General features: G+C 44.2%; 1 long non-coding RNA gene across 3 annotated transcripts in view; it reads right to left on the bottom strand.

The window, feature by feature from the left end:
• Positions 1–22,328, bottom strand: part of LOC119243651 (uncharacterized) — a 45,819-nt gene that overhangs the window by 4,911 nt on the left and 18,580 nt on the right. Inside the window, exon 1 of one of the 3 annotated variants that reach the window (XR_008551560.1) lies at positions 2,809–3,716. The exons of 1 other annotated variant lie outside the window; for it this stretch is intronic. This is a non-coding gene — a long non-coding RNA (uncharacterized LOC119243651). Of the gene's footprint in view, positions 1–2,808; positions 3,717–22,328 lie in introns of those variants that run through there. One more of the 3 variants, XR_008551561.1, reaches the window with a different exon arrangement.

The following is a 22,328-nucleotide window of genomic DNA, read 5'->3' as shown; positions in this document are numbered from 1 at the left end:
GAACAAAATCTAGAACCGATTCCACTTTTACACCTACATACAAATCAGGTTAAAAGGGTGAGTGAGCAGCTTTGGTGGGTCTGCTCTTCCAGCTCTGGTTTACATGAAGGGGAAGCAGAGGTGGCTGGGTGGAAGCAGTGAGCGAGGCAGGGACACAGGCCTTCTTGGCCCTGTTGCACTGGAAAGGATTACTGACTGCTTTTAAAGGGCATGCTCTCAGCACCTTGAAGTTCTTCAAGTTCTTCAACTCCATCAAACACACAGTGCCTTCTTTACAGTCTGAGCTGCTCCAAAGACTCACTTCCTTGAGGGGCAAAGATAGGTTCATCTTGGTGAGGGCTCCACGCTGTGTGCCTGAGATGGTGCTTGGAATGCAGCCTGTGCTCAATAGCGATGACTTCCTTCTCTGCCACGCCGACGGCAGGGCCAGTAGCACAGCCTAAGTCTCACGTGTGGAGCTTGACATTTCAAAATCTGCGCATACAACACTATGACCCTCTGACTTGCCACCAATCCTCCTCCTGGCAGCCCAATGCTGTTGTCAGAGTTCAATGATTATTTGTCACTGAAGCAAGGGCTTATTGAGGATGCAAACATTTAGAGAGTGGGCTTTTGTTTTCTAAGAAAATAACAAAGGCAGCAAAATACTAAGAAGATAGTCTAGCACTGGTCATATCACCTCATTTTCTAATAAATGTCATATTTTAGATAAGCCAGGCTTTAAAATGGACATCATAAGCAGAGACTGACAAATCATCAGAGCACAGCTAGCAGTGAGACAGCAGAGAGCACACCACCTTGAAGCTCACCTAACTGACTACCATGTTCCCTTTAGTACCAGAAACTTCTAGAAAATTCCACGAAGTGGAAAAACCTTCTGGTAAAGCTAAGACTTGGCGAGCTACTGGTTTTGAGTGAGGCTGAATCACATACTCAAGAGAGGAAAGTCAGATGATTGTGTGTTTTAAAGGGGAAACATGAAGGAAGAGAAAGGAACATAATAACCAAACTTTCACAACAGATTTATCAGTGAAGGCAGTTGCTGTTCAGCAGGGTGGCACAAGCAACAGCCAAGGCTTCTGATGAGCCCCAGGCACCAGGTGCTGCACTGACAAGAAATCCAGAAATTTTGGGAATGGACTGTGCACACTTGTGTGCAGACGATACACTCCCGGGAAGGAAAAGGCATATGGAAAAATCCCAAGTCAAATTTCAGAGCTATAACTGAACAAATTGACTATTTTTACAAGTTATTTTGAAGTTTAAAATTTAGTGTTTCCCAAAGTTATGCTATGTAAACAACTGAGAAATTAACAAAATTTGAGAAAAAAATTAAGCTAGGCTAAAAAAAAATGAGGAAATATATTTTAAAACACCAATTAGATTTTCTAAAAAGCATACACCTTATGTGTATATTTTTTTATGTTTTTTTTTATTTTTTTAAAGATTTATTTATTTTACACAAGAACCGGGGTACAGGCCAGATGTGCGGGAGGGTGAGAGGATTCATCAGAGACAGAGCAGGGAATGGAACAGGCAGATTGACTGAAATACACTGCTGAGGGGAGCAGTGGGTGAGTCAGGAGAGGTCTGCTGCACCATGTGGGTCAGCTCCCTGGCTGGGGATGGAACTCGTGATGCAGTGGCTGCGGGTAGCTTCATCAGTTGTGTCTTAACCCCTTGCGCTACCAGGGAGGTCCCCTTATGTGTAGATTTATGTAGAAAGTATATTCATGTGCTATCAACCCATCCTTTCAACAATGAATTAGTAAAACTTAATTTTCTTTCTTGATTTTTTTACATAAAAATACATATAAAATTCTATTCCTTTCTTCCTTTTCCTCAACTATCCTCAACTATCATGTCCTCTACCAAAGTTCTGTGCTGATTTTATAATGGGTCACTATGTTGGGAGTTTGAAAATTCAGAAAATAAATCAAGGTCATAAGACATACCAGGAGTGAGCGGCAAGGTATTTGAGAGGGAAAAGGACAGTAGAGAAATGGGCTGATCCGCCCTCCTGGGACAGGACTGGACACTCATCCACACACTAGTAACTAAAACTCAAAAAGTCATAGAATTAATGGCAAGATTATACTGTTCAGCAATGAAGGATGGATTTCTTTAATTCTATGTACTATATATAGAATTACTGCTTTTTTAATGTCAAATTCCAAACACACCTAGAAAAAACAGCTGCTGGGAAAGCTTGACTGATAGCGCAGGCCCGTCAGAATGTGGACAAAGGGGGTCACACTGCGTCTAGCCAGAGTGAGAAAATGGGAACCGGCAATGCTATTCACAGGTGACAAAAATAAAAAGGGGATCGTCACAACAGAAGTTTGAGAGGAGACACAGGAATATCGTTATCTCAGCCACTTTGAAAGGACATAAATTTAAAGGGGGGGGTCTATTTTATTTCTGTATAAACAAGGGCATTCACATGACAAGTATATGCCTTCATTTCTGCATAAATCCCCAACATTTTCAATAGTATCTTTACTACTTGACTTCAACCGCCTGTGTATGACAATGAATTCTCCTAAAGAAACTCCCAGTGACAGGAAAAGATAGATTTACAATTTTCCCTTGAGGTTCCCTATATAAATTCAGTTTTTCTTAACCCTCAAAGTTGCAGGTGCTTTCCATTTTTATAAGTACATTTTTGTATGACTCGCCTACCACTGTACGTTATAAATAAATTCTAGTTATTTCATTTTTCATACAAGACTATGCATTAGAGTCCCATTTCAACAACTAAGCCTTCCCGCAAAAGGAACTCTATCCCCACTGCTGCCAGGTCCTCACCAGCACGTGAGTGTTTTACTCATCAACATCTTCCTGGGGTGCGCCAGCTCATTTCAAACCTAGGCAGGGCGTTCTTCCCCTTTTGGGGTATTTTTCATTCCGTGACTTCTCCCTTCTCTCCACGAATCCTTGCGCATAAGGAAGACCAGCTCGTTTTTCAACAACGCTTTTATCCTCATTCAGTCAAAAACAGAAACAAGCGAACAAATAACCTCTCTGCAGTTGCCACCTGCTGAACATTTCAACTCCCACAATTTCCTCTTAATAAAATGCTGAGCAGAGGCACATCATCCTGAAAGTGCTCTCCCTGGCTCCTCAGTGAGGGACCGAGGAACGTCCCGCTGACGCGCTGTCTTTGACATGTATATGTTCTGAGACTGCGTTTACTACTGCCAAATTGGATGCAGATGGTTTCGACAAAGACGCCACAACATTGCACAGGTCACTCTCCTGATCAGGGCCTCCGTGGGGCCTTCCTTTCAAAGTGTGGCTCCCAGGAGTCTCTGGCCTTGACTTTATGACATCAGTTCTCTGCACAAACCACCCTGTGCTCTCTGAGGGTGAAACGCTAAGCTTATTACAAAATGGCCTCTTGAAGCCATCAGAAGCACTATTCCGCCGCATTTGTCATCGCTCAGAGCACCGCGTATCCAATGCCCACTGCTCGTACATCAACAACGCGCAGACATCAGCAGGTGGGGTGTGAAGTGACATCTCGAGCGCTTCTCAGCTTCCTCTCTCCACCCACCAGTTGTCAGCATTCACCGCATTTTTCCCATCTGTAGGTCGAAATGTTGATTTGTTGTTCCCCCATCTTCTGTCCTAAATTAGACAGAAACATAAACCAGGCCCTCCACCCTCTCAGTGGTGAGAAGACCTGGTCAGGGAAAGGTAACCCATGATAAACACTGACCACTGACACGAATGAGCTCATGGGGGGGCGGTGGCATAATGACCCTGTACAAGCAATGTCCACGCCCAGGACTGTGACCAGGTGCACGCGTGCAAAGCAACTCTTTGACCCAGTTAAGGATGTCAAGGTGGATGTGACCCAGTTAAGGATGTCAAGGTAGAGTCACATGAGATGGCCAGGTGGGCCCTGCACCATGCAGGTGTCCTGAGCAGACCTGGGAGGAAACACCAACGGGGAGATGGGGCGAGAGGAGCAGAGGCTGGACTCAGGCAGCCCCAAGCCAGGCACCAGCTAGAGACACCAGAAGCTGGAGCAGGCAAGGAGGATCCCCCAGAGGGGGCACAGCTCTGTGAACACCCTCATTTTGAACCTCTGGCCACCATAACTGTGAGAATAAATTTCTGTTGTTTGAAGCCCCCCAGAGTGAGGTGACCTGTAACAGCAGCTCCAGGAAACAAATAAACCCACTATACATTACAAATAAACAGGGCGGGTGAGAGAAGAGACAGTCAAGTGAGGACCCCATTCGTCCCTTAAGAACAGAACTGCTCCTACTGGCCAGGCCCGCGCTAACCACGGGGAATAGGAGGGCAAGGAAGAAGGGGTGGGGGTGCTGCCCGGCCAGAGCTGACCCTTAGCTTCAGTCCAAAACAAAAGCAAAGGGAACCCAACTCCTAAAAGAAAATAAAGCTTGAAAATGCTGTTTATCTGGTTGGGAGTCCTTAATTATAGGAAAATAATTAATAACATGTGGGATAAGCTTTCTTCCAAGTAACTGCAAAGCTGCTGGCCAAATGCATTCTGGACGTCATTTGCCTGCCCTTCGGGAGAATGGCCGGGGCGCAGGACAAGCGCAGGAGGCCCGGGAGGACTCGCAATGCACCCCTGATGTCAGTCCGTCTGTCTGCCCCGAAGGACTCCAGACACCCCGCACATGTGGCACACCCCTTCTTCCTGCTGTAACACAGCGGGGGTGAGCTCCGGCAGCCGCGAGGCGGACGCGAGCGCGGAGACGCCCTGGTGACCAGCGCGCAGGCGGCCACGACAGCGTCACTCGCCCTGCAGGTCCCTCCCCGCGCGCTCCGCCCACGCGCACTCAGAGCTGGCGCTCGGCCTCGAACACAACCCTACGAGCAGGCATGAAGGCCCCTGTCCTGGCAGTCAGCTCTACCTGCATTCCTGGACATCGCGTGCACCCCAGGTAAACGACCTTGCGTTTGCGGGTTTCTTTGCATGCCGCCTACTCCCACTCAGGAGTCCTGGCCCAGCGTGACGGTGGTGGAAGAGACCAAGGTCACCGTCCTGTTAGGGAGGGTCAGGGCTGCTCACCTGGAGGGGACACTTTCGCAGGGCTGAGGTCCTACCCGGCCTTCCCCTCCCGCCTCCGCATGTGCAGACAGCACTCAGGCCTTCCTGGGGCTCGCACTGCCTCCTCCCAGCCCCGTCCATACCTGCGGTGTGAGGGGCCGTGGGCCCGTGACCAAGCTGCCCACTGCATCCTACTACACAAAGAGCAGGCAGGTGGGACATCAGAAGGCCGGCTGGCCCTTGTAAAAGTCCCAGACCAACGGGCTTCTGTGAGCTGAAGGAATCTTCTGTTACAAAGGTTCACCACAGGCTGGCACAGCACCTCTGGCTTCAATATCTCCTCCAGTATCATTAGAACAGCAGCTTCCCTGTTCCACAAACCTGCAGCCTCAGGAGGAGGCCAGAACTCAAGTCCTGGGGGGCTCAGAGGCGGAGTGGGGACATCACATGGACCAAGCACGCGTCCCCAGGCTCTGGATGACGGAGGCCCTGAGTAAACTCAGGGTAAAAGAGGGAGAAAATTCAAAACTAGACGTCTCTTCCCTTCACACTTTTCAAGACTGACAGGCCCTTTTTGCTCCAGGCTAAGTTCACGCTCCTGGCAACGACATGTGCACCAGTGACCCTTCCTCACCGCCAGCTGCCTCTTCTGCCTCCTCCTCCTCCCCTGTGGGGATCTAACTGCAGCCACAGGCAGCGCCACTACCCACCATGGCCACCACAGCGGGCGTCCTGCAGCTGCACCCTGGCTGTCTCTTTCCACTTGGACAATATTTACACCATCGCCTTTTATTCGAGGGAAAACCAGCACACGTTGCAGAAGGAATGTGGGCTGGACCCAACCTCCGTGGTGTGAAAATGAAAACAATCAGAAGAGGAATGAAGGGCGTAAGAACAGTTCTATGTTTGGTCCTAAACTGAGCAAGTACAAAATAATAATAATAAAGCATAGAACGGTAACTAACAGCATAAAAGCACCACCAGGAAGCCACGGCCTGGCCTCTCCAGACGGGCTGTGCTCCTCCCACCAGCACAGTCCCCTCTGCAGGGGCTCAGGATACGCTCCGAGTCCATCCTTTCAGAATTTTCCTCTATCAGCACGAACACTTTCAGATCCCATATGAATCAGCCCACGTCTTTGAATTGCTACCAAAAAAACAAATTTTTTATCTCAAAATGATGTGACTATGGGAGACCGCAGAGTGAAACCAGTGGTTTTCATTTGTCTTCACAGAAAAGAAATCGTTGGACTGCTTCTCAAGTCCAGTTCTAGGCGCCCGGCCCCTCTGTCCACCTGCAGTGTGCAGTCAGAAATACAACATAGGAAACGACTTATTTTAATAATTCTGCAGCCCTGTGCTTTGGATACTGATTTGCTCCAGAGTTTAGTCCTCGGCTGCCTTTTTTTTATTTAACCCAACATACATTTCTCTGGGCAATTTCCTCCCTTTCTAGGGCTGAGATTACCATCTAAATGTTGTTAGCTGCACGCCTCTTTCCAGCCAAACTCACATGTCTAACGCTTACTGCGCATGAACACCGTGGAACACCTGAAAGCTCCAACACCTGAGGCCTAGCTCACGATTTTCATCACCCCCCAAACGCCACCTCCTCTTACACACTCTTGGTGGTGGCTCAGCTCCACCTACCACCAGCCGCTGAACCCAGAGGCTCGAGTCAGCCTCAGTTCTCCATGGCCCTGGACCACGCCTTCAAGTAACTAGAAGACCTTGTGTGCAGCTTCTGCCTCACAAATGCTTCTGGACTTGATCCTTCTCTAGATCTTCCTTCCAGTGCCACAGCTCAGGGCCTGAACATTTTCCACGTGGCTGTATATAGCAACCTCAGCTCACCTCTCTCCTCCTCAAATTGACTTCAGTGAAGTCACCAAAAATGCAAACATAATACAACCTTTCCTCCTTACACTATTTTAATGATTCTCAATTCTTCTCCCCAAACTTCCAAATCCCTTTCTGCCCATCCCGCTTCACGGTTCACCCAGCACGCACCCCGCCCCAGACACATTCCCACAGGTGACTCGCGAGCCTCTCATCTTCTCCAGCTCCTGCCTCTCCTCCAGGACACCTCGCCTGTCCAGGCGCCAGCTGATCCACGGCAGCGCTTACCACGCTTTCCCCTCAGATTTGTCTTTTCTGACCTTTGTTGAGATGCTGAACTCCTTGAAATCAGAAACTATACCTTTTGCCTCCCGGCACCTAGCACAGTGCCTGGACCCTCCTAGGTCGTCAGAAATTCACCTGGGTGAACAATAAACCCTAGCATGCACCCTAAGTTCCTCCGCCCGCTTGTCCGGGGTGTGCCATGCAGGGGCTTTGGCGTGTTTGGGGGTCAGGGGCTGCCTGTGCAGAATCTCAAGTACTAACATGCATTTATTTCCCAACTGCGGTTCTGCCAGCCATTCCCCACACATGGATAAGGGGTTTCCCCTCATCTGTCCTATGAGCACCAAGTTAACAGACAACACTAGAAATGATGGGTTTTACATTTTAAAAGAGGTGATTCTGCCTAGAAAAGGCAAAACTTAAAAAAATTGGATGTGATCATAAGAAAGTCAGTGACAGAGCTAGAAAATAAAAGGGTGCTTTATTCTCTAGACCACACTGCCTCCCTGTGGGGGGTTTTCTGGGCAAGGAGGTGCCTAAAGGAAAGCAAGTCCAGTTTTCACAACTGCAGAGTGATTGTCATTGCATTTTAAGTCCCTTCAGGCCAAAAGCCCACCCAAAAGGCAAGGCTACACCTGGACCACTGGGTGCTTTCTTTTCTGAAAGACTCACGTCCACTCTTACAGACGAGGATAAAAACATATTTTTCATTTAAAAGTAAATTGTCCTGGGGGTGATTTTTGCAAATGTCAAGAACAAAAAATGGAATAACCACAGTCTAATTGTTTTGTTTTTACTACTTTGAATAATGATACTTTGAAGGTCTTGATCATTTAATTTTTGCATGAGGAATACATGACCCCAAAACCACTGTCTCTAAAAAGAAAATCATTGCAAAAGGAAGTCCTTCCATTTGCTATATGCTAAATATAATTTAGCTCAGCTTTTAATATATCCAATTATAGTTATTAAAATGCTCAAGTCGGGCCTCCCCTGGTGGCGCAGGCGGTTGAGTGCAGCGCTGTGAAGCTGTCCGCAGCCTCTGCAGCGCCAGTTTGATCCCAGCCAGCGCATGAGAATCCCACATGGCGCGGCAGACCTCTCCTGTCTCGCCCCCTGCTCTCCTCAGCAGAGTATTTCGTCAGTCTGCCTGTTCTGTTCCCGGCTCTGTCTCTGATGAATCCTCTCGTCCTCCCGTGCATCTAGCCTGTACCCCGGTTCTTATATAAATAAATAAATAAATAAATAAATAAATAAATAAATAAATAAATAAATAAATCTTTTAAAAAAATGCTCAAGTCATGAGAATGAATGACAGCTCCCTGCCTGTGCATTGCTCCTGCAGTGGCGCTGACCTGGGGAAGATCAGTGCACTTCCAAAAGTTAAAGAAGTACAACCATTCTGAGAAAGTCCTCAAAGTTCCGTTTTCATGAGACGTTACTTATTGCAAGGAAAAAAAAAAAAAACAACTCTAGCTTTAAGCACCAAATACAATTGTTCATGATTTCTGGATTTGTTTCTTTACGCAAGTCCTACATTTCTAACAGAATTACAGGTTTCATACAAGGCAGAAACTGTCACAGACATTTCCCATAAAAGCCTTCAAGCGATTTTCAGAAATGAAATAACTGCTCTCAGGCTACCTTACTGCAAGTATCTGAAGGCTCTGCTTGTGACCTTCCTCAATCTCACAATCACTCATGACGTGTCTGTTCCCAGCTCCCTCTGAAGTGGTCTTGGGACCCACACTACTATCCCAGTGGTCTGGCTCTCACTTACATTGTTGCCATTTCCTTGATGTCTGTGAAGCTGCTTTTTCTGCATGACCTTCACCTATGGCACCGCGCGGCTACGAGTGTGTGTGTGTGTGCGCGCGCACATGCGCACGTGAGCAAATGTCTGTGTGCTCTAGTCCACACACGCAGTCCTTGTTACATGTCTTGCCTGCTTCATCCGCTTCACAGCCCAGGCCACCTCTTAGCTGAACCCACCCTTTTGTGTTGTCAAGGGTTAGTTTCTTTATTTACGCGCACACACCAACAAAAGCATGAGCTACACTTTCTCCTTAACAATGGGCAGTGGCCGCCTGTGCCATCCATGTGATGAGCGCGTGACTGCTGCATCCTCCATGGGGGCATCACCATGAATACCCCAGCAGTTAATAAAGATGATACCGTCCATGATGTTTTCTTATGCACAATCAGAGGCCCAGATTTGAGGCATGGCAAGAGAAAAGGTTTGCTTTAGGGGGTGATTAGACGCAGAGAGAGAGAAGAGCCAAGGAAATCAGCCTGGCACCCTCTCAAAAACTGAGGCAGACACTTACCTAGGGCAAACTTGGGCCAAAGGGGCAAAACGGACTACTGGCATAGGGTAAAAGGCTAACAGGAAATAAAGCAGGATATTTCCCACTCTCTTTTCTCTGCTCCAATAGGCTTAAAAGGTAGCTAGGACAGACTGCTCTTCTAGTCAGACAGACAGTCTAGGCTGAATCTGTAATTTGTGACTGATTACCAGTGTGACCTTGGCCACGTCAGCCCTCCTGATGCTGAGTCCCCTTCTACTTAAAAGGAAGGTGGTGCATTATGGAATGCCAAGGGTAGTGTGGATTCCACAACTCAGAAGCCCATTCACGGAGAGCTGGAGAAGGCCATGCAAGGGTAAGTCAAGGGCCGAGTTGGAGTATGGTCATAAATCATTATTCTCCCTGAACGCAGTCTCCACTTTTGAAGGAAACTCCACACATCCCCAAGATGACATTTCACTTCTCTTCATCAGGAAAAGAGGAAGGGGTGGGAAAGAAAGAGAATTTTCTAGAAGCAAAGGAAGTAGCCCAGGATAGGAATAATTTGGAGAGAAAAAAAGAGGTGAGGCAGAGAAAGGCAGAGGTAGAGGGGAAGGGGATGGGTGGGGAGGGAAAGAGATGGTTCGCAGCGGGTGGAGTGAGGGTGGAGCGCCTTGTGGGAGTCCAGAAAGGCCTTTGTGGCATTTCATGCATGGAACTATAGGTTTCCCAACATCCTACTTACTTTGCCAGTACTTGAGCTTAGATGTTAAATGAACAATCCATTTCAGCAAAACCAAGTAGCCTTTAACAGTGGGGAAAGGGGCTAACTGCATAGTAACTTGCCTTCAGAATACTGGAGATTTCTCTCAAACCACAGGCAATTCACACACTTTGTGAAAAGTTTGGATAGATTTGATTTTTTTAAGATTTATTTTATTTTTACGCAAGAACCGGGGTACAGGCCAGATGCGTGGGAGGGTGAGAGGATTCACCAGAGACAGAGCGGGGAACAGAACAGGCAGACAAATACACTGCTGAGGGGAGCAGCGGGTGAGACAGGAAAGGTCTGCTCTGCCATATGTGTATCTCCGCGGCCAGCTGGGATCGAATCCACACTGTAGAGGCTCAACTGCCTGCGCCACCAAGGAGGGCCTGGATAGATTTGATTTTTGAGAAAGCAGGATAAAGTAGAACCTTATAAGGGTGACATCTTTAGTCTATACAAAATAAAACATTTTAAAGATGACTCCATGGAACCATACTGTAGGAGGCTGGAAACACTTTGCATAGTTCAATATTCTTAACAGAATATTGGGAGACATCTTTTCCAGATTGGAGGAGAAAGTAAGTAAGGGACTGAGATTGAAGTCTCAAAATATACATGAAATAAGTAAGAACAAAAAGAAAATAATATGAATTATATCCTTATAAAAGGCAGCAATGTTACTGAAATGTGAATAATCAAGTCAGTATCATAAAGGACAAATTTGAAATGCTCCATTAGACGCTGGATTTTTTAAAAGACAAAGAGGTAACGATAAAGGACACAAAGGCTTACCCAGGAAAAAGAAATGCAATTATTTAATGTATGGATTTTAGTATCCTAAATAAAGTTAGCTTAACAGCTGAATCTACACAATAAGACATTAAGAAAACTCTGTTGCCTAAAAAATAACCACCTGCATTTTCATACTGAGACTGTCAGCATAGTCTGATAAACTAAACAAAATGATAAAGCTAAAATCATTGGCAAAGTATTTGGATGGAAAAGAAAAAAAAAACTGTCTACAAGTACAGGGAAGATTTTTTTTCCCCACAAAACACTAATACTCTGGTGGTCATGAGATAGCAAACAAAACACTAGATACCAAAAATACAAAGATGAGAAAGATTCTGTGCCAAAACTTCTATGCAGAGCCAGTATGTAAAGGCAACAAAATATATTCTCGAGGATGCAAGAGCTTAGAAAACACACTTTTCAAAGATCTTCTTGAAAACCCTTACTTGGAGACCCTTCCAGCAAATATAAATCACTGTTCAGGAGGACCTCGGTATTCTTACTCAGAAGTAAGAGTTGGATGGTGTGTGGTCAGATGCATTCTGCAGTCTGGCAAGGGAAACTTCACTCTGCTTCCTTCAACTTCTCCTGCTGCCTCCTCTCCTCCCCCAGCTAAGAAATTGGAATGTGTGACCTTTGCCCCATGGTTCACATGGATCTGCCCGCCATCTTGAACAGCTCATCATAATAGCTAAGCCCATTCTGCTCTCCCCTTGCAAATAATAAAGGAAATATTTAAATGATTAAACACTGTAGTGACAGAGGAATAAAATCTTTTTACTTTTACTCCAACAAAGAAGTGACCAGAGCAACATAATCATTATTTCTAAAGGAACTTGAGTATGATTTTCTGCAACATCAAAACCCATGTTGGCTAGACAGAGTAGTTGGGATTTCCTCCATTGTAAAAGATGAACAGAGCTCCTCCTGCACATGTTAACTTTCATTTTTATTTCTATATTATTTTTTATATCATTTTTGTACAATGTATGCTTTCTCCTCTCTTGTACAGTCCCCATAAAACTCCCATCACCAATTCACCCACGCACCATCACCTTGGTCCCTTGTGCTCTTCCTTCTCCTGTTTTGATCCCTCTGCCTCAGCCTCCCTTGCAGAATGTCTCTGATTTATAGTTGTATGCTAATTTTTTTATTATTTTTTTCTGATTATTTTGTTCTCCTATATTCCTCCTATAAGTGAAACGATTGATATTTTTCTTTTCCTTCTGGTTTATTTTGCTCAGCATAATCCCTTATAGCTCCATCCATGCTGCTGCAAATGGCATGAGTTTATCTTTTTTGATTGCTGAATAGTATTCCATTGTGTATGTGTACCACAGCTTCTTGATCCAGTCATACAGATGTTAGCTTTTCAAACACCTCTTCATACCACCTCCTCACAGTAAGGAAATGCAAAAATGCTAACTGCAGCTCTGCCTGCGGTTGTATCTGCATTTCTCAACTTTTCTACAAAGATCTTCACATACATAAAAACATTTAAATAACAAAAAATACTGTAGCAAATAATTTAATCACATGTATTTTTAAATTCTTTTGCAGTATTTAAAGTCTTAAAAACTACTATAGTAATTATATTTACGTATAACTCACAGAACCACAAATGTACACTGTGTTTTCTGAACTTTCTAAATTACCCACAATGGTATTACAAAACATTACATAATCATATCATCAGATACCATCAGATGTACAGTTGCACTTTATAATAATTGCTTTTTATTAAAATGAAAAAATATTTCATTTTAAAAATGAGGGAAATGATTAATGATATTAAAGTTGTGAACTCATCAAGAGTCCATTTTAGGCATTTAAATAATCACGAGCAGCCTTGGTAGGAGTCCTCATCTGTGTGGATGATGATGAGTGATATTATCAATGGAGTCAGAGGTGGGAAAGGCCAGGGAGAAGTGATCAAATTATCATCGGCTACAGAGGTCAGGTGTAGGAGCGTGTAGATGCCGCCAGTGGGTTTGACAAGCTGTCTCAGTGGCATGGTGGAGGCAAAAACCAACGGTGCAGCTTGAATAGTGAGAGGGAAGAGGGGAGGTGGGACCCAAAAAAATATTGGGGTGAGAGGGTATTCACAGCAGCTGTCCTGGGGCAGGAGGGACAGTTGTCATCCAAACCTCAGGAGCAGTGTTCTACTGGTTTCCGCTGCAGCTGCTGTTCCTCATGCTCCCCTAATTCCTTCGGAAATTCACATGATTCCAGTGAATCTTAGACTCTTTCTCAAATAGGAGTGGTTCCTATGGTTCTTGAATGAAGGAACCAAGCCTAGTCCCTGACTCCGGGATTGGCTCACAGGTGGAGACAGGGCCTACTCTGTCCAAGCACAGGGATAATCAAGAGTTTTGCTAGGAATTCTGGGACAAGGACAGCACTGTGACAGCCACATTACAGGCCGTGTGAACTGCACCCCCTGGAGGTTGGACAAGAGTGGTCCTGACACACATGCTCTCCTGCTCTGAAAAAGTATGCTGAAGGGTATGAGGGCTAGAGGCTGACGCCACCTTGTGACCAAGAAGAAAGACGAGGACAGAGCAATAGGGGCACAAAGCTGAGACACAGGGACAACTGGGAGAGACACAGAGAACCCCAACAGAATCCAGACCAAACTTCCCCCACGGCCTATCCTTCCTCTGGACTTTTTCAGTAGCATGAGTCAAGAAATCCGTTTTACTTATAAACTCAGAGCTGAGCTTTCCATTATGCACAACAAAAATCACTGTTATAAGTGAAAGACAATTACCAAACAAGCAGACAAAGCCACCTCCATTCTCTAAAAGAAGCTGAAATTTCAGAGGATAGTTCAGGAATGGCCCAAGCCTGAGCCACAAAGGAAGGCCAGGCAGGGCTTGGTGGTCTGACTTGCTGAGGAATAAGGCTGGTGTTGGGAGGCATGCTGCGGCTCGTTGCTTTGTCCCTTGGAGAACCCAGCCCCTGGGGAGACCTCCAGGCAGGGGGACCCGAAGCTCCTGTTTCTCGTGTCTCCCTGGGTCTCTCAGCTCGCCACTAATAAGCTTTCCATTTCTCCGGCCTACGCATCGTTTGTGCGTACTACTCTGCTCAGCTAGGAAAGTGGAAAACCCTCTAGGTTAATCCTGAAAACAGGCTTCCAGTTCAGGCTTCTTTCCATTACACCACCACACACAGATGAGAGCCTCTTTCACTGTACAAGATTTACTGACTTATGTCTCAATTTGAAGAATTGAAAAGAAAGGAAAATGCATGTTAAGCCAGAAAGAATGTAAGAAAAAAGGCAGCCCTCTAGCCCAACAAATGAGGCTCGCTCTGCCACATTCTGGAGGGCATTAGCGTAATCCTCTTGACTCAACTTTTGTCTTTAATCATACTTTCTCTAATGTGAGGTTCTCTCCTCATGTGAAAGTTGTTAAGTACATACAAGGTAAAATCAGCCCATATTTTCTTGATCCTAATGCTTCCCAATAGTCCAATTTGCAGACACACAAGGCCATGTTCAACATAAAGTGCAGTATAATGATTCGCTCCCCTCGGAGAAGGCAGAATTACTTCAAAGAATTGCTACTCGGAGGGGGGCTGGAGAGTTCAGCTTAATTCCTAGCTATACAGTCATTTATATATACCACATTCCCTCTCTCTCTCACACACATACACCCAAGTGGATACTGAACATCCAAGCAATCTGGACCCAGGAAAATAACACCTTAAAGACACAGGCGACAGAATAAGTAGGGGAAATGCTGTGCCATGTATATTAATATCCAGAAAATTCTGCTACTAAATATGTTTTATCATTAGGTGCTGAAGAAATTATATTCTATGGCTTTCATAAATGCAGTTACCAGCTGGAACCAGCAGTCTAGTGGCTATAAGGCAGGTCTCAGGAGAAAGAACTAGAAATATAAAAAACACAGTGAAGAATTCTTAAAATGCTATTGTTGAAGACACAAAAATTATTAAATCACTCATTCTTGCTCCAAGCTCACCTTCTAAGTAGCCCTTAGAGCATGAGGACTGTTGTTTATAATCCACACACCCTTCTTTGGTCACATGTCCAGCTATCTGGCTGCCAAAGACCACTTTGCAAAAGGCGCTCTTACGGAAACCTCGGGTTCTGTATAAATAAGGTCTATTTCATTTGGAGTGTGTGATGCTAGACCTCTGGATTACTCTGAATTGCAAAAAGTTAAATGAGTTCAGCAGCATCAATACAAAGTAGGAGAATCTGTCCCAATTACAAATATATTTAAGACTAAATTATTTAGGAGGTATTAAAGTGTCATCTGATCTATATTTATGTAATTCAGGAATCCACCAGCCATGGAGAAATTACAAGCAAAAATACTTGGGGAAAAAAGAAACACCGCAGACCTGATCAACATGTCCGAAGAAATCAAGTACTTCATTGTCCAATAAATTTAATATTAGGCGCTGGTTACTGACCTTTCTTTCTAGAACATTTATTATATTTACCTATGCTCTTTAAAAAATTACATTATGTGACTCAAACATGAAATTCTACCAGTTTGTGCCAAAGATGTTTATCTCTTAACACCCAGAAGCTTTTTTTAATAGGTAGTAGCCTCTATCATATTAATTTAATGTTCCTAGCAAGAAACCCATTCCACTGTGCTCGGAGGCATGTCAGGAGTCCCCACATGCATGTGTGGGCAGTTCAATCACCAAATGCAGGCACTATCTAGATTACATTTGTAATGTGTGATCTGTTCTTCTTAGCTAATGGTCCAAAAGTCAGTATGTGTTTATTTCAATTCGCTAATTCTCTGCAGAAGAACCTGGGAGCACCAACAAAAAGATAAAAATTAAGGTCCTTAATGCGTGAAAACTATCAGTCAACAAATTACGCTGATGTTTGATGAATTAGGTGGCCTTGCTTGCTGAAGAAAGAGAATCTCAAAGCATATCTTTTCTGCTTGGTTTGAGACTGTTTTTATAGGACAATTAAATTCTGCACACTCTTGTCTTACTGTCAAGTTGGGGAGCAGATAAGAGAAGCGAAAGAATTGACAAGCTCACGTCTGAGAAGGGTTGGGTGTGTGTGTGTGTGTGTGTCCTAATATGCTACACCCATACACCTGAATCTATTTGTATAAAAGAAAATTCTAGTCCTAAAATAAGAGGCCAAAAGTTGTGTCTGATGTAGAAAAAGCTTACATGTTAATTTTCAAGAGCAGAATTTAAGGAAGAAAGTGTGGGGAAAATACATGTTCAAGGTCCATCACTGCTGCTTTGTTTTCACCAGAAGAGACACACACTTGTGCGGCAGTTACGGTATTGACAGCTTTATGGCTTCTTGTCACTCATGGAGATGAGCAAATGATTTTATGTGTTCAGTTTATATAGTGAATTATAAGAGTAAGTTTTGAAAAATTGAAAATTGTTGCAAGATTGGGATAAACTACACTTGTTTGAGATCTGTGATTTTATTGTGAAAACGTATTTAATTGCTAAATTAATGGGGTTACACTTAGGTGGATAGTTATTATTTTCTGGAAATCTACTTAATGTTTTCCCCCTGTCCTCATCCCTGCCCCACCACCCACCAGCAAGCCCTGCAAAGGGCTGTCGTCTTGCTGGAAGCCACTCTCCCCAGCAAGGCACAGCACCCTGTGCTCAGGCAGGTGGTGAGAGTCCAGGTACGATGTAGAATCCCTGGAACAAGGACAAGCCCAGACACTTGACCTGGGTGGCAGGAGCAGGGACTGACCTCCACTAGCCCTGGCACCCACAGATTTCTACCCGCTCCCAGGCCCCAGCCTATCTTTAAAGGCCATCAAGGGAGAGCCCTGCCCACACCTGAGCTCCCATCAAGGCCCCCCTCCCCTCTGCCCACCCATGGCCCTAACAGTAGTCCTCAGCATGCCCTGGCTTTCAGAAGCCAGACTGGGGCAGGCAGGGTCTGACAGGTAACTCTGCCTCCCATCTTATGGCATCTTCCCTGGGACAAAAAGGGGCAGAGCTGATCACGTGCCCCACCGCAATAGGGAAACGAGAAGAGGAAAATGTGACTTCAAACAAATTCAAACATGTAGAAAAGTCTCCTGTCACACTAGTGCCCGGTCTAATGGACGTCGTTAGAGGTGTTCATAAGGGGGGCTATCTGTTGTCCTTTCACTTACACCATCTTGGTGCTTTAACATGCTGTCTGGACTCAGCAATTTCGATACAACTGGAATTACACATGCCTTGAAAGCACACTGAAGTGAATCATGAAACCATCTGAGGTGGATGGGGAAGGTGATTTTTAAAAACCAATATATTTCATGGCGAATGGTCTATTTAACTGTTCTCTTTCTGAACAATGTTGGCAATATTTTCTTAGAAACATTTTTCACATGTTCAAACATATCTGAACAGATTCAAATAAGCTATTATCCTAAAATTATCCTTAATTTCCTTTTTCTCTGTAATCATTCTTCCTCTGATCTCTAATTTTAGGGATTTGCTCTAAAGATTGTTTTTAAAAAAGAAAGAATAAAATGAAATAGGAAATTTTTTTGTGAAGTTCACAAATATTTAAAGTGAGAGGAACCAAATTCTAAACTTCCTCGTGTGCTTTTTAAATTGACAAATGGCACCATAATGATTTTCATTTGCACGTTGACTTGAATTCAAGTTATTGAATCTCGCGATATGCTCACTGTTGAATAAGCACAAAATGCTATCTAGGCTTGACGAGATAAGAGCACACCCAGGCTCACTGCAGCCTTACTGACACACCAGGCACGATGCAGGCGCAACCGAAATGTTCACTATGGGTAAGTGGATGAAGGAAACGCAGCGCACACAAACCACGGAGTATTATTCAATTTGTACAAGAAAAGAAGTCCGGACATCCACAGCAACATGGGCGCGCTTTTTATAAAGAGAAGTAAAGCATGATTCCACTTACACGAGGCAGCTAGAGAAATCAAACTCATAGAAACACAAAGTAGGGGCTGGGGGGCAGGTGAAAATGGGGAGTAGGTGTAGTTTCAGGTATGCAAGGCAAGTTGTAGACATCTATGTAAAAGTGTGTACAGTTAACACTCATGTACACATGAGACAGTAGATTTATGTCGTGTGCTTTTTACCACATTTTAAAAAATGCTATCTCGTGACCTCCTCAGAAAGTTCCCAAGTTTTTGTTTCGCTTCTTCTTCCTACCTTCCTCTCTAGTAAAGGCCATTTGCCACAGGACTGATTTTGCTCACCAATTGGTAACTCTCCACAGATTAGTGGGTTTGGATTCCATTGCTTATAAGCACACTTCAAACAACTCATTTTTCAGAAGCTAGTTAATTTCTTTCTAACTATACCTGTGGCTAAAACAGCAGACTCAGGGTTAAAAGGAAAGTGTTTGGAGAGTGTGACTTCCCAACAAGTATTTACTGACCTGGGTGGAAGAGTGTTTTGCCAGGTATATAAATTACAGGCTTAGCCCAAGCACTTTAATCCTTAATCTGGACCAGTGCTTCCAAACCTTGCCTAAATAGTAGAATCATCGGGGGAACCCCAAAACTCTCACACCCCAAGCCATCACTTGGACCAATTAAATTAGACTCCCTGGGATGGAGACGAGCCATCAGTGGTTTCTGTAAAGCTCCCTGATGGGTAGTCAAAGTTGAGAACACTGATATAAGTTCATCGGATTGTACAAGCCATCAAAAATGAGAACGTTCACCCAACTGAAGTGATTCATCAAGTCTCACATGTCAAGCATCACAACTATTAATTTTCCAGTGAGTCCTCTCACTGAGTGAGGAGCCAAACATTCCAGAATATTTAGTAGGAAATGGATGTGCTGCTCAAATTTCCCAGGGTACCCTTCCTGAAATCCATGTGAGATAGCTCCCTTCCAGGCTATATTTTACTTGAAGGTAAGTAGGATTGGTCAAGGTAGAGTTACAGAATTTGTAAGGGATTTCTATGCTTCCCTGTGTCTTTCCACTCTCCAAGTTGATTTAGAGGCTCCCTTCCCACCCCGCTCTCCCCCAGGCCCTTTCCCTCAGATGACCCTCTATGAGTGAGAAGGCAGAACTCAGTGCTTTGTCTGTGCTCTCTATCTCCCTGATGCCAGTGTGCCACCTCTGCGGCATTCTAAGCCTTTCCTTTTAACCTGTAACCACAAGCAGTCTCCCAACATAGGCACACACGGAAGTCGGGCTGGGCTTCAAGGACTCAGTCTGCACCTCCAGCAGGGTCTCAAGTCAGGCCTGCCCTACTGATTTTGGGGGAATGGAGAAGTGGAGGCTGCATGATGCGCTCAGGTTCTCCACAGCAAAGCTGTGTTGGCTGCTTCCCAACCACCCTGTGTCAGCAGGGGACAAAGACCAAGGCAGCCCCTGGGCTGCTCTTTTCCTCCACTGAAGAATGCCACCGCGAGCAGAACTCTCCCGGGCATGCAGGGCTAATGCTCCCCATGGCGCAGGCCGCAGCGTGCTCATTCCGAAGATGAGAAGATCCACGGAAGGTAAAGCGACCCACTCGAGGTCACACAGCTAGTTTGTGCTCGTGCAGCTCTGTGTACATCCAGAAAGTTAGAAATAATAATAAAACAAAACCTCCAAATTCCTATGAAAGTAAATAAATTATGGCCAAGACCGATCTCCAAAAGGAGTAAGGAGGTGGGTAAACTGGTAAAGAGGTCAACTGCACAGTGAAAGACAGAATTCAACTTTTAGTGGTAAACAATGTGGTATCTAGATGTCAACTTCTAAGGCTAAGGCTGCACTCCTGAAACCTGTGTAATATTATAAGCCAATGTATCAATTAAATAAATATAAAACACATATTTTAATTTGGCACATAACAATTAAGTTTCACCTGACTCCTTTCACTTGCTTCATCCTTAACATATAAGATTAAAAATGCAGCATTTTGTGATGTTCATCATTTAAAAGGCAATAGGAATTTTACAATTCATTGCATCTTCTCATCTTCAGAATGAGCACGCTGCGGCCTGCGCCGTGGGGAGCATTAGCCCTGCATGCCCGGGAGAGTTCTGCTCGCGGTGGCATTCTTCAGTGGAGGAAAAGAGCAGCCCAGGGGCTGCCTTGGTCTTTGTCCCCTGGTTGCTGGTTATTGACTTTATGGTCACATCCAAAATAAAACTTGGTCTTTTAATTGCTTTTTGCTCTGGTACATGCAATTGCTCTCCTAAATTCCCATCAAAGGAATTCTCTCTTAAGGCAAAGCTAATTCTTTTCAGATCTGCATATTACATTTTAAACATTAAAGTTTTAAAGGCCAGACACAGAGACCGTAACCTAGGATGTCCCAGGTGTACACAGGCCCCAAAAGTGATAATATGATTTAATTTGAACAGTAACGTATCAAGTGTACATCAGGTTTTTATCCTTAAACTTTACAAACTTGTTTACCAGACATATGCTATAAAATATATATAGCTGTGTAACTGTGGAGAAAGGAAAACCATAGAAAAGGATGGTTTGTCCAAAATAGTCTAGAAAAAAATGTGTGTACATGATATTTCTGACAAGGCTGTTTTCACACAGCTGTGCATGGCTGCAGCTGTTTTCATGCAGATTTTTAAACAGCCCAAAAAACAAATCATTGAACCTTCAGCTGTTTCTATTAACAAGTAATGTGTGAAATAGACATATGCTTCCTATTCTAGAGCCTCTTCACGGCCTTGAACCTCACCTGTAGTAGATGCCCACCCACTGGTATAGCAAGCCGGGACTTAAGTGGAGGTTGGGACCAAGATAGGGTCAGAGATGGGTTGCGGATGAGGGAAGGGGCGAGGTTAGGCATCATCTGGTAGGCAAACTATATGTTACAGAGGTTACATGTTCACCACACTTACTCACCTCGAAGAGGCCCATCCATCATTCTTAGCAAAGACCTTGCTCATTCTCTGAGAATTCTCTTCTATCATCAGCAGTCTGCTAAATTTACAAGGGGTACACTCCTTGGCATGCATGAACAAACAGAATTGCCTGTGCAACTGCTACTTGATCTGCTTTACATTTGAACAACTACAGGAATCAACTGTGGATACCTCTGAAATGGTATGGAAATTCCTAGTCATGCAAATTTGATTTAGCTGGATATACGCAGTACACGGAGGTGGGGAGCACATCTGAACTAGGATATGAGCACTGCACTGGAAATGTTTCAATCCATGTTCAAAGAGGTTTCCTCAATTCTCAAATTTTAATTCTCACTGATAATAAAAGGAGACTGGGGAAGGTTAGGGGATGGGTGGAAATAAACTGCTGCACCCATTGCACTCTAAAACGTGATCTCACCTTTTACAGGGAAGTGTGACTAACACCATATCAAAGGGGATGAGTCCGAAGGATGATCTGAAGCCCACAACTGTATTTCCTAAGAGGTGCCACCAACATGTCTATCTGGAAAAATGCCTACCGTCACACCTAAATTCCTCTTCTCCAAAATAGTGAGGATACTATTATCTCCTTTTGCATTTTCTAATCAATTGTTTTACTAAAGCTCTCATGGAGTGGAATTAATAAAGTATGAACTTGCTACAAGAAAACTGATAGCAAAATACACATTCTTCTCAAATGCACATGGAACCATTCCGTAGGATGGAGAATACAGTAGTCCACAAAACTAATCTTGGCAAATTTAAGAAGACTGAAATCATACCAACTATCATTTCTGACCAGAGAAATAAAAATTTATCTTGAAACAAATGAAAATAGAACACATCAGATTCTGTGGGATGCAACAAAAACAACACTAAGAAGAATGTTTATAGCAATAAACGCATATATGAAGAAATTAAAAACATCACAAACAAGCAAGCTAACTTTGTATCTCAAGGAACTAGAAAGAGAAGCTCAAATTAAATCCAAAGTTAGCAGAAGGAAGGAAATGATAAGCAGAGTGAAAAATAACAACTGAGATAAGAAAAATGACAGAAAGGAGGAACAAAACTAAAAGCTACTTCTTCAGAAAGATAAAATTGACAAGCCTTTACCTAGACAAGAAAATACATAGGGAGATCAACGGACCAGAATAGAGAGACCAGAACCAAATCCTGGCATACACAGTCAAGTATTATTTAACAAAAGAGCAAAGAACACCCAATGGGAGGACAGTCTTTTCCACAAATGATGCTGGGAAAACTGGAGAAACTCATGCAGAACAATGAAGGTGGACGTCCCCTCCCTCCCCACACACACACAGCATCTCACAGCATTCACAAACATGAACTCAAACTTAACGACCAAAACACAAGACATGATACCACAAAACTCCTAGAAGAAAACATAGGAGGAAAGTCCACAATTTTGGTCTTGATAGCAACTTTCTGGACATGTCAAAAACACAAA

The sequence above is a fragment of the Talpa occidentalis genome, unplaced genomic scaffold (genome assembly GCF_014898055.3).
Source record: "Talpa occidentalis isolate TD23 unplaced genomic scaffold, MPIMG_talOcc4v2.1 talOcc4.13, whole genome shotgun sequence".
Classification (NCBI taxonomy): domain Eukaryota; kingdom Metazoa; phylum Chordata; class Mammalia; order Eulipotyphla; family Talpidae; genus Talpa; species Talpa occidentalis.
The sequence above is the reverse complement of the archived record's forward strand: the minus strand, read 5'-3'. Positions and strand labels throughout refer to the sequence as shown.